The sequence below is a fragment of the Haliotis rufescens genome, unplaced genomic scaffold, assembly GCF_023055435.1.
Source record: "Haliotis rufescens isolate VD_foot unplaced genomic scaffold, xgHalRufe1.0.p SCAF_1, whole genome shotgun sequence".
In the NCBI taxonomy this organism is placed as follows: domain Eukaryota; kingdom Metazoa; phylum Mollusca; class Gastropoda; order Lepetellida; family Haliotidae; genus Haliotis; species Haliotis rufescens.
Window position 1 is genome coordinate 45,637,062 of NW_025963779.1, and position 11,791 is coordinate 45,648,852.

Sequence of the window (11,791 nt, forward strand, 5' to 3'; positions counted from 1 at the left end):
AAAAAATATAGTTCTGTTAAAAAACTTTAAAGATCTCATTATTGCAGTTATATTTCTGTCTGAGTTACACAGCGTACAATATCTAGCATTGATAAAAGAAGACAATTTTCAAAAAAGATCTCTTCATTGACAAGACAACAGCTGTCGTGCATCAGCATGGACATGAATTTCACATTGAGTAGATGAAACACGGAAAACCTGTCAATATTTTCATGTGTCATTTGATAGAAATGTCCAAACCTGATCAACAACATAGAAGGAATGTATAGAAGTCATGTTTGTTTGAGAAAAGTTCAGAAAAAAGTAGGTAAACTTTGAAAAGTATGATTGCTGTGAGTGTCGGAAAGAATGACCCGACTTGACCCAGCTGAAACCAGGAACGACAACTGAACCGGTGTTGCAAGTTTATTCCGTAGTCAGAATCAACGAGTATTCGTCTCTTTGGGACCGGTAGATGACTGTCGACAGTGGAGTGACCCGAGTTGTTAGAAGATATGGTGAAATTGAAAACCCCTTCATATATGACCCCAAGAACAGGGTCTGCACTGTGTGCACCGTGTGCAGGGAATGGACGTCGTGTGTGATTTGTGACAAGTGTGACTGATGGAAAACATGACACCGCAGATTGATGGGGAACTAGTGCATCTGGGATTCTGGGAGGATTTGTCAAACACTTGTGGAGTGGACATGATGACACGATTTTATTTAAATTTTGATGTTGTGTTTCATTAATTGTCGAATAGCTGTTGATAGACTGGATGTTCTTGTGACCAGAAACTTGAATAATCTGATGCGCTGGGACACCATTGTCGGATAAAGTTTGGATCATTTGTTTTCTAGCGCTGTGGTTCGTCAACCTTTTGTCTGAGGACAGTCCAGCCCTGGATCCATGGTCTTCATGAGAGAGCCTAGCTTGTTTCTGCCAACAGGTTGGCGTTTAAACCAAGTGTTTTCAGATTTTACCATGAACTGTGTGTTGGGTGCAAGATAAAATGGAATGTCATCATTGCAAAAGTCTCACAGGCCAACATCCCGATACAACTTGTAAACGTCCACCGGACAACATTCATCCCTAGGTTGAGCCCACGCTTTGGGTGCCAAGTCACAGGATTGATCACCCTGCCCTGTTTTTGACTGACGTTCCAAATACCATATTTTCTTGAGTATAGTGCACACCCAAGTATAATGCGCAGCCCCCTCTAGCAGATTCAGTATTTTTGGGAAAGATTTTTTTTAATATTAAGCGTAGAAAAAAATTACACCGTACCCATTCAGTGAATTCTGGTGAACAAATGGGTGTTAAGAAACTTAGTCATTATAAATTTGAAATTTGGGATAAAAAATCACCAGACATGTTGATTTACCATTCAAATTGTATTTTTTGTTCTGCTAGGCATTGTTTTGCATCCAGGGATCAGATTACCTTGTGTATTTTCTCGTTAACGAAGCCAGAAACAGCAATCAACTGTACGCACATTTTCTTGGAATCTACTGGTGATTCAGTTAAAACTTACCCAATGATATAACTTTAAAGGATGTTGATGCAAGGATCAGGAATTTTTTTATCTGAAACTATTTTTTTATCAGGAATAATATATTCAAATAGTTTGTTATTTTAGTTGCAGCTTTTAATGAATATATCAAAAATAATAATTACCCTAAGTGTAGCACTTCGGTGCAGCTGATCGCTATTGTCAGTTATTTTTTTTACATGGAACAATTTGACCAGGCTCCTGCGCATGTGATCGCGAGAACTACTTGTTGACATAGAATCGTCAAACTACAACAAATATGACTTTTAACGAGTCAAAGTATGGCATTTATAATATATGTATCTCTGTCAACTAAAGTTTGTTTCAAAGCGTCAACAGAAGTAATCTGAAAATGGTTGCTGTTAATAACGGTGAGTTGTGCGATCTTCCGATCACTTCACACACGATTTCGTCGAAATTTATTAAAACAATATTAAAAGGAATTTAGAATAAAATTAATGAAATAAGTTACAAACATAAGTCCTGATATACAATGAACACTTTTTATAACCAGACAGTGTAATTACAAGATTAATTTGCATACTTTAGTATGGATTTGTTGACATGGTATTTCCAGTGTTACATGCTCACGGTAATGTCTGCGTGTGGGGGAAAAACCCATCAAAACTCATTATGGTGTGTATACTGCGCACCCCCTTCTACACTGCTGTTTTTTTTTTTTAAAAAGTGTTCACTATACTCAAGAAAATATGGTACTGTAAATATTCCTTATTATCAGAATCAGTTTTGAGTGTGACATCACCCCACTGCATGCGTCTGTGGGACGTGGCTCACCTCAGTCCAAAGTAGACTGTATTGTTCCACCACAATGTGTTTAACACAGCATCTGGCGAATATTAGTGCCAAACTGTCCGCATTCACAGAGTTTATCCAGTTCAATATCGGACACAGGATCAGCTCGCTGGGGTAAGTTTCCTTTTACTTGCGTTTTTAATGATTTTTGTTTTGATTTCAAAACCTCCCTCAGTCTAGCAAAGTGCACAGATTCCGCTTGCAGATGTTTGTAATCATGTCGCTTGAGGCAGAGACCATATAATAGAGGGACGGCCCTCCAGCCTATGCGCAAAACCATCAGTGCTACGGCTTGTAGTGCGCAGCCTGCCCGCAAGCGAGCAGAAACGCGTTCACTGCAGTCATCGTTGTCGCCTTTTTTTCCGATGCAAAAGATATATTTCACAATAGATATTTACACTCATGTATTTCTTAACATTACAACTAAGATTTGTTGGTGCCCTAAAGCATGTCGTTGTCACTGTATTTGATGACTGTGATCACGCTTTGTCTTTGTCCGAGAGAACAAAATGGCGCACATGTAAAATCAGCAAAAGTGCAGATTTTGATTTTCAATAACGGCCTCTAATTCGCAATGAAAGTCCTTGGTTACCAAGGTGTATAAAAAAGAGATATGTTAAAAATTGGTTTAGTGCCATTAACAAATTTAGGGCGGATGCAAAATTTCAGATTTTGACTCCACAAATGGGACTAAATCTGAATTTTCCCGAAATAATTACATCACAACTCTTAATTTTCGCATGCTTTCAGATAAATGTGTTCCTATTATCGGTCCTGAATTAAATAGTTTCACATTCATCATGATTTCCCCTTTGGCTTGGTACCAAAGTTATTTAGGTACGATCGGTAGTTTTTTTTGCATGATTTTTAGCACAAGGCCATATTTTACGTCACATATTTTAAGTTAAATGACCATATAGCAGACGACATAACATGCATTTTGTCTGTGATTATCATCCGCATATATCTTTTGAAACATTCTACAAAGTGACTTATATTGTATGATATTAGAATTGTTTTTGTAAGAGGAGATTGTTTTTACCATTGCTTTCGCCATTTCTTTGTAAGTTTAACTTTGTTTCAGTTAGGCTTCTATCACATATCACGCATATACTACATACTACAATACTGCATATTTGTTATCTTCTGTAGATTTTGTCTGTATAAAGCATGACTACATTTAATCAATTATTTATTTTATGCCGTGTAACTATTGATTATGAGCAAAATGATCTTGGCCTAAACACAATCATAATAATGTAAATATGATGAAGGTACTACATACTTTATGCATTTACACAACAATGAAAACATCATACAAAAATAAAAATCTGTTACATGAAATATTTGTATTATAAAATTATCATTTGCTTTGTAAATGCCAAGAAAGAAGATGGATTATATGGGCAGTCGCCGGGAGAGAAGTCGACAACAGGGTCGAAGGTGTCATTCAGTAAAATATATAGATGGTCTATTGTCCTTTTCTATGAAAAATACATTTACATATGTCAGAGTTTGTGATGTTTTGTTTTGTTTTAATAGTAATAGTTGCATGCCTCGTTCCAGGTTACAGTTTAAAGTTTGTTTTTCATTGATCAGATATAAAAAGAAAACTATGATGAAACAATTTTGAAAACTACAAACGTTACTACAGTTTACAATATACTAGTATATATCTGGTACCATGCTCGTTGAAGCTATATTGTTATACCTGAAATACCTAATTATTTGTATGCTGAAATATCGAACTAATCGGGTAATATTAAATAACAATTGTAAAATTACAATCGCCCTCTTTGCTTTGGAATTTAACAGTAGCCTCCCTTTGAAAAAAACTTATCTCGCTACGGCAAACCACATTATCACTGCTATAGCCCCAAACTGGCATTAACCGATAACATTTGATTCCTTCGAAGACCATTGTTGGACACATCGAAAATTCATTTAACAATGCTCGTATTTTTGCAAGTAAATCTAGTCTGGACTTATTATAAGATATGAAGTTAATCTGGAGAGACCTCGAAAACTTACGCTTGTGGACAGACGTCATATTTTCATTTCATTTCTTTTTCTTTGAGTGAATTTTTTTGGGGGGTATTACCAATGGCTGGGTGGCAGTAACATCACTGTCATTCTATTTAGACCAAGAGTCATCCGAAACCAACCCCTGGTCGAAGAGTGTGAATTCTTCAAGTGGCATATCTAGGTCCAAAACGAAATCGTCCCAGTGAATGAAGTCGTCCATGGCTGTAGCGAATGTAAATTGAAATAAATGTCCTGGAAAACACACATGTTCAGCAAATAATTTGCAGCCAACTGACATATGCTAATGAGAGATATCATAAAATAATCTTTGTAATCACCTAAGAGACGTCCTTTTATTGGAGTGTCACTGGTCGCAGTCAGAGAAATCTCGGCTAAGGGAATTAACTCTTATGTGATATTGTTTACGTGGTTACCAGAATGGTCAGTCGTGAATGTCTGCGCATCTATTGCGCATCTGCAGGGGTACAGGGAGGTTAACAGCAGGGTGTCAGGGTGTATCAGTTACAAGCCAGACCGTAGCGCTGATGGTTAATGATAAACTGTTGGGGAGGGCTGTCCCTCTATTATATGGTCTCTGCTTGAGGTAATTCTCAATGCTAGCCTTGATCCCCTTCAAATTAGACGGTTCATATTCCAAAACATCTGATTCGCGTGCCGAAATGAAAAATTTACGAAGAATGTTTAGTTCAGTGTGGCTTTTTTCTTCCACCTTTCATGTGTCATTTGAACTTTCCTGTGTAATTTTGTGTAAGTTTAGTCTTTCTCATAGTGTTTTCATTTTCATTGGCAGTTAACGTTTTGATACCATTATTGTTCACAAAGGCAAACTGTCTGCATTCAGTCCGGTGTTTGGATTCGGGGGTCGAAAAAGTCATCAAACAGCACAGACGCTGGCAAACCCAGGCTTGGTGTAGTTGACTGTTGCGCGCTAGAAACAGTCTCCGGCAAAACTCGTAATCTGAATCTCACAACTTCCATCTGGCCATATGCAGTTTTTACAACAAAGACTTTAAATGTGTTCAGAGGTTGAATTATGCGAATAACTCTTTCTGTCTGATCTCTGTCCACATTAACGAGGTCATTTACTTTTACAGGTGTCAAATGGTCAGCCATGTTTGTTTACAAACAACGCAGATATAGTTTTGTTTTTAGTAATTACGTTTATTGTAAGCTAAAACTCATGCGAAATAAATGCTTTATTCATTATGTGAAATCCCATGGTTGATATGTTGATAACTATGTTCTAGTCTTATAAATCTCTAATAAGTGAGATTGTGGAACATGTGAATGAATGCCCTGGATTTGTGAATGAACTCAACGAGAGAAAATAGTCCCATCGTCCAATAAAAATTGACGTTTCTTTAATTGACCAATCAGCTTAAAGAAATGTGAATTTAATATTTTTGTTTGTGCAATGATAATACCATCCATGTCATTATATGCAGTTCATCTCGTAGTACCTCAACCCTAACGCCTTTACTTTACCACTCACCACTGGTATATTTATTTGTATCCTTGCCATGTGCTCGTACGGCAGTTTGTTTACACTACCACTTCCGGTGGTCTCGCTCTCAGTGTATCTCTTAAATTGTTATAATGTTTTTTATCACTCTTGTCAGGCCAATTGACCTTGTTTTAGTATTATTCTCCCATAGCCATGTTATCATTAACCAACATCCGTGTAGATAAAATGCTTATATACTCCCATGATATCTTTTCACTACCGGGCATGTGCAGTGTGAAGGAATGACGTCACATGTGTATTTATGTAAATTCCTTTCAGCCTCCATCTTGCCGTTTAACCATTGTTCTGTCCAGTCAATTTGGTAACCTCCATCCACCCCTTCACCACCTTGGGGCTGCTTGGTTTACACATTATTTCTAGAACTAACCCCCGTCCGAAGGACACTTACCTACCTGGTCCAGCGCAGCTACCAGTTCACATCCATACCCACTGGGTAGCCCTATCCCTCTACCTGCAGGGTAGCCCTATCCCACTACCCACAGGGTAGCCCTATCCCTCTACCTGCAGGGTAGCCCTATCCCACTACCCGCAGGGTAGCCCTATCCCTCTACCCGCAGGGTAGCCCTATCCCTCTACCTGCAGGGTAGCCCTATCCCACTACCTGCAGGGTAGCTCTATCTCTCTACCCGCAGTAGCGTCTCAAGCCATTGCATGCCTCAGGCAGCAGCATTACATGGCTTGGGGCCCCAAAAAATTCCTTACCTACCTGGTCCGGCGCAGCCACCCGGTTCACATTCCATACCTGCAGGGTACCCCTATCATTCAATCTAATAATAATCTGCTCCTTTTCCTCAACACCTCTCTACCTGCAGGGTAGCCCTATCCTCGCAGGCCAGCACAGCCCTAGAACTAACCCTCATCCGCAGGACATCCCGTGTGCGACCGAGCAGCCCCCTTGTATATAGCATATATATCCCAATGTGTATTAAATTATATTGTTTCCTTTACCCTTTGTCGTGTTTTCATTGCACAAATCACTAATTTTACACTCTGCAAATATCAAAAAGTTATAACACTGCGTACTTTAGCCCATATGGGTAATGATTAACAGTATCATAACTGAAAAAGGGGAGTTAATTACCGATGGACAATCCATTTTAACTGAACAAAGAAATTTTCATGAGAAACTATATACAAATTAAAAACTTCACATTTTTAAAAGTAATCCCATATATGATATACAACGGACAAATGTATCAGAGAAGGTAATTTTTAATCATTAATGTCCAAAGAAGGATTTTAATTAACGGCGGTAACCATAATTTGTTCCAAGCACCTACGGTATTGGGTAATAACATCAAAAGTTTAAATCATAAGTCCCAAGCACGAGAATCTGATGGCACACAAGTTCAGTAGCCTGTATGGCCACCATGTGCGTTGACAACTGCCACACAACGCCTCTGCATGGACCTTGCGATGCTTGTGAACACATGATTGGGAAGACGAGGCCATTGTTGCTGAAAAATGGTGCCAAGATCTTGCAAATTCTGTGGTTGGTTCTGGAGAGTGCGCAGACTTCTGCCAAGAGCATCCCAGGCGTGTTCGATGGGATTGAGGTTGGGAGACCTTGACACCCAGTCCATGACGTTGACTCCCGTATGCTGAAGGAAATTCCTTGTCAAAATTGCAGTGTGGGGTCTGGCATTGTCGTGTTGGAAGATCAAACCGGGTCCATGTGCTGCCATAAAAGGCAGAAGTTCTGGTGCCAGTCGAGGTAAGCAGCAGCGTTGAGATTGCCATGGATGACAAGAAGCCTGGAACGTGCATTGCCACAGAAAGCACCCCACTGCATGACACTTCCGGCCCGAAATCTGTCAACTTCCTGTACACAACACTGGGCGTAACGTTCATGACGGCGCCTCCACACCCTCGCTTACCATCAGCAAATCAAAGATTAAATCGGGATTCATCACTGAAGACGACTTAATTCCAATTCCTCTGAGTCCATCGTAAGTGTCACTGTGCCCACAATTGACGTTGACGTCTGTGTAATTGAGTCAGAATCGGCCCGCAGTATGGCCGTCGTGCTTGAAGGTGAGCAGTTCTCAGACAGTTTCGAACAGTTTGCGCACTCAGTCTACCCCTAAACAGTTCATTTCTGATTGATGAAGCCGTCAAAAATCGGTAACGGAGGTGACGTAAGACAATCTGACGATCCTCTGCATGTGACGTCACATGTGGTCGACCTGGTCGAGGGCGATCAGCGGTGGTACCCGTTTGCTGTAGACGCGTCTGTAAATGATAAACAGTCCGTCAACTACAACCCATCGTCCTTGCGGCTTCAGCTACGGACGTTCCCATCTGCAACATGCCGATGGCACGTTCACGTTGCACATTTGAAAGGCATGGCATGACAAATGGCCGTAAAGACTTTTGTTTTCTTGTGTTTTTCTTTTTTTGTTAATGACTGCTAACAAGTATGCCTGAAAACATGTGCGGTATTAGGGCCATGTGACCAGTTGCACATGAAAAAACACTTTTGCCACTATGGTGCTGTGCACATGATTTTGATCGATTCACCTGCACAAAAACGGGTGTTATTTGAAGACAATACGTGGCCATTACTGTTTAGATACACAATAAGGGCCCACAATGATAACTGGTCAAAATGTTAAAATTTTAGGATCGTGAAGTTTTTAATTTGGTTCAGTATATATTCTTCAAGTGGAGAAATAACTAAAGAATCCAAAATATTATTACACAAACTTTATACACCAAAACTAAGTAAATCACAGTTTGATAATTTAGAGGACATGATTAACATGAATGAAATAACAAAGGCTGTTAAATCGATGAAAAATAAAAGACCGGGTATTGATGGTTTCCCAGTAGAGTTTTTCAAAATAGAGAATTTAAATTATTAATCAAATTTTAGGGAATTGGAGGAAAAGAAATTTAACATTGATAGGTAAAATTACTGTTGTCAAAACCTTGGCCCTGTCAACCTCAGTACATATATTTTCCTCTCTTCCAAACCCCCCAAGTGAATTTAATGATGAACTAAACAAAATATTGTTCAGATTCATCTGGAATGGGACAAAACAGTTGAGAATGAAATAGAGAGACATTATTGGGATCATAGTGTATTGGACCATGCCACAATCAAGCCAGTGATCATCATGGTAGACTCTGACAGCGGCGATAGCGATTCGGACAACAGCGACACCGATTCCGAATGCACTGTCACGGCTTCAGAAACCTGCAACAGTGACTCCGATTGAACACCCAATATGGCTTTTGAGATGTCCCCCATATACGGTGCACATGCTTGTTCATTACCTGGCTGTTCTATGAGCGACTGGTCGTCCCTGGTATGGGATGGCGAAATATGTCAACAATATGATGAACGTTTGTTAAACAATGTTTTTATTCGGGTGTCCAAAATTATGAGACAAATCATCAGAGTTGGCCTGTCCAATTCATGTCGCTGTGCACATTTTGGTTTTGTTGCAATTATTAGATTTTGACTTAGTGAGCAATTCATCGGTCTCAGATGGAATCAAACAGACTGTACACTTCCTAGATGTCTTCATCTCCAGAACCCCAACAAACAGAATCGAAACAAGTGTCTACCGGAAGCCCATCCACTTCAACTCCAACCATCCCCTTAGAACTAAGACTGGGATCATCTCCATCCTCACCAAAGAGCCATCAATCTTTCTTCTGATGACCCCAAACCTGAGATCGAACACCTCCACCAAGTCTTCACCCAACTAAACAATTATCCACCCAATCTCGTTGTCAAAGTCATCTCCTCTGTACTCCATCCCATGCCCAGATCTGCGACCCTTAAACCAGAATCAGCACCCTTCCACATCACCCTTCAATTAGGAGGAAAAGTCTCCCACATTATCAGCCGCCTCCCCAAACAGCAAGCCAATATTGACACCAACTTCACAAGTTCCACCTCCCTCAATACCCTACTAAGAGCCAACGGCAGGAACACAACCAAACCCCAAGAGCCTCAATGTGTAGTTTATAAAATTGACTGCAACTGTGGACAATATTATGTAGGTGAAACATCCCGCCCCATCAACACCATCATCAAAGAGCACAAAACGTCCACCATTAAATCCAACAGTAAATCAGCCATCTCGGACCATATCAGCCAAAGGCCCCAATCACAACATCAACTGGGACAACGTCCAAATCCTCTCAAACAACCTCCATGATTTCACTAAAAGAAAACAAACAGAAGCAGTCCACATTCGCCGCCACAAGCCATCAATCAACAGAGATCAAGGCTATTTCATCCCATCCGCCTACTATGAACTCATTAAGCAATAATCACTACACCTATACAAACTTGTCCTGTTTAATTGGCTGCATGTCCCATTGGCTTCCACCTATGTGTTCTCTGTCCATCATCTTGTGACAGTAATATCCTTCTGTTATCATTACTTACTCAAGTTATCCCACTCATGTATGTAATTGTTGTTAACGTTAATCCTCTACTGTTAATCCTCCACCTACTATATATATTCTGTACAATGTTCCTCATTCAGGACTAACCAAACCAAAAATTCTCCATCCATCAAAAAAAATCGACAGAGTAATCACTAAACTCCAAACAGGACACACCAACCTAAATAACCACCTAAAAAAAAAAAAAAACACACTACAGGTAACTGCCCACACAGCAAACAACCAGAAACCCCAGAACACGCACTCATCCACTGCACACACTACCTAACACATCGAACCGCATTACAAACAACCCTCAATCTAAACAAGGCTCTCACTCTAGAAGCAATACTAAACCCACAAAATAAACTAGAAAACTTCAAGGCCTTAGGCGTATTCTTAATAAAAACGGAACTAATAAAACGCATCTAAAAACACAATAACCTACCAAATCGAAAGCGCACGTTAAATCTCCAAAGTAAGTAAGTAAGTAAGTAAGTAAGTCCTCATTCAGTCTTGCTTGACAACAGTATAAGGATCTATACCGAAACGTCGCCTTTACAGTATTAAAGAAGTTAGTTGTTATCCATAAATTGTGTTCCTGTTCCCTGTAAGCACTAACACAGTGCATGTGCAGTCCGCACTTTTCACTCCAAATAATTTTGTTGACAACATCGTTTGACAGGCGTGAGAGAGCACCATTTTGGGACACCCCCCTTGACTATCACACATATTCTCGGACGAGTTTGACTATAATTCCAATTGAGGTCTTGATGTTCTGTTTTTGAAAATATCAGAGAGCGTATTGAGAAGGGTTGAGTCCCATTTTGCCTACATCCCATTTTGCCTACAGAAAATGTAGGCGAATAGGGAATAGAAAATGCACCCCTATTGAGAGAATGGACTTGACTTAGTGGAATTAAGGAAGGTCAGTTTCACAATGTATGAGTAAAAAGATAAATATATCATTGTCTTTAAAGGGAGTCACTTTATAATCAGTGTTTATATAAGCAACTGGCTTAAGGATTAAGGCTATGAAGATCAAAAGTAGCAGTGAAATACTTACAACAGTTTGTGATTATAAACAAATATTAATCCTTTTGTTGCACATGAGTGAAAGGGATTGTGTACATAGTTTTAATTAAAAGATCAAAGTTAAAACTAATTACTTTGTTTAAAATTGGGATATGATGATCTCATACTGATGTATAAAATAGGAAAGTCAAAAGGCTAGAAAGTCATTGAAAATGGCTAATCTTCAGCGAGCAGAGTTTGTCACGTCACTGAAGGGAGGAAGACAAGTTTTACGTCAGCTAGCTACACACTGGAAGAGTGTGATCCAGGGATGCAAAGGAAGATGCAGCACCATTGGAGATCACATCTCATCCCTTACACCCCACTCTCATCCGCCAGTAGAGAATGAAGATCAGGCCAAATTTATCAGCCGCCTCCGACGAGTACGAGAGCAGAT

The 11,791-nt window shown here is 39.7% G+C and overlaps 1 protein-coding gene across 5 annotated transcripts in view; it reads right to left on the reverse strand.

The window, feature by feature from the left end:
• Positions 1-11,791, reverse strand: part of LOC124136479 (small conductance calcium-activated potassium channel protein-like) — a 444,627-nt gene that overhangs the window by 56,506 nt on the left and 376,330 nt on the right. The window lies entirely within an intron of this gene.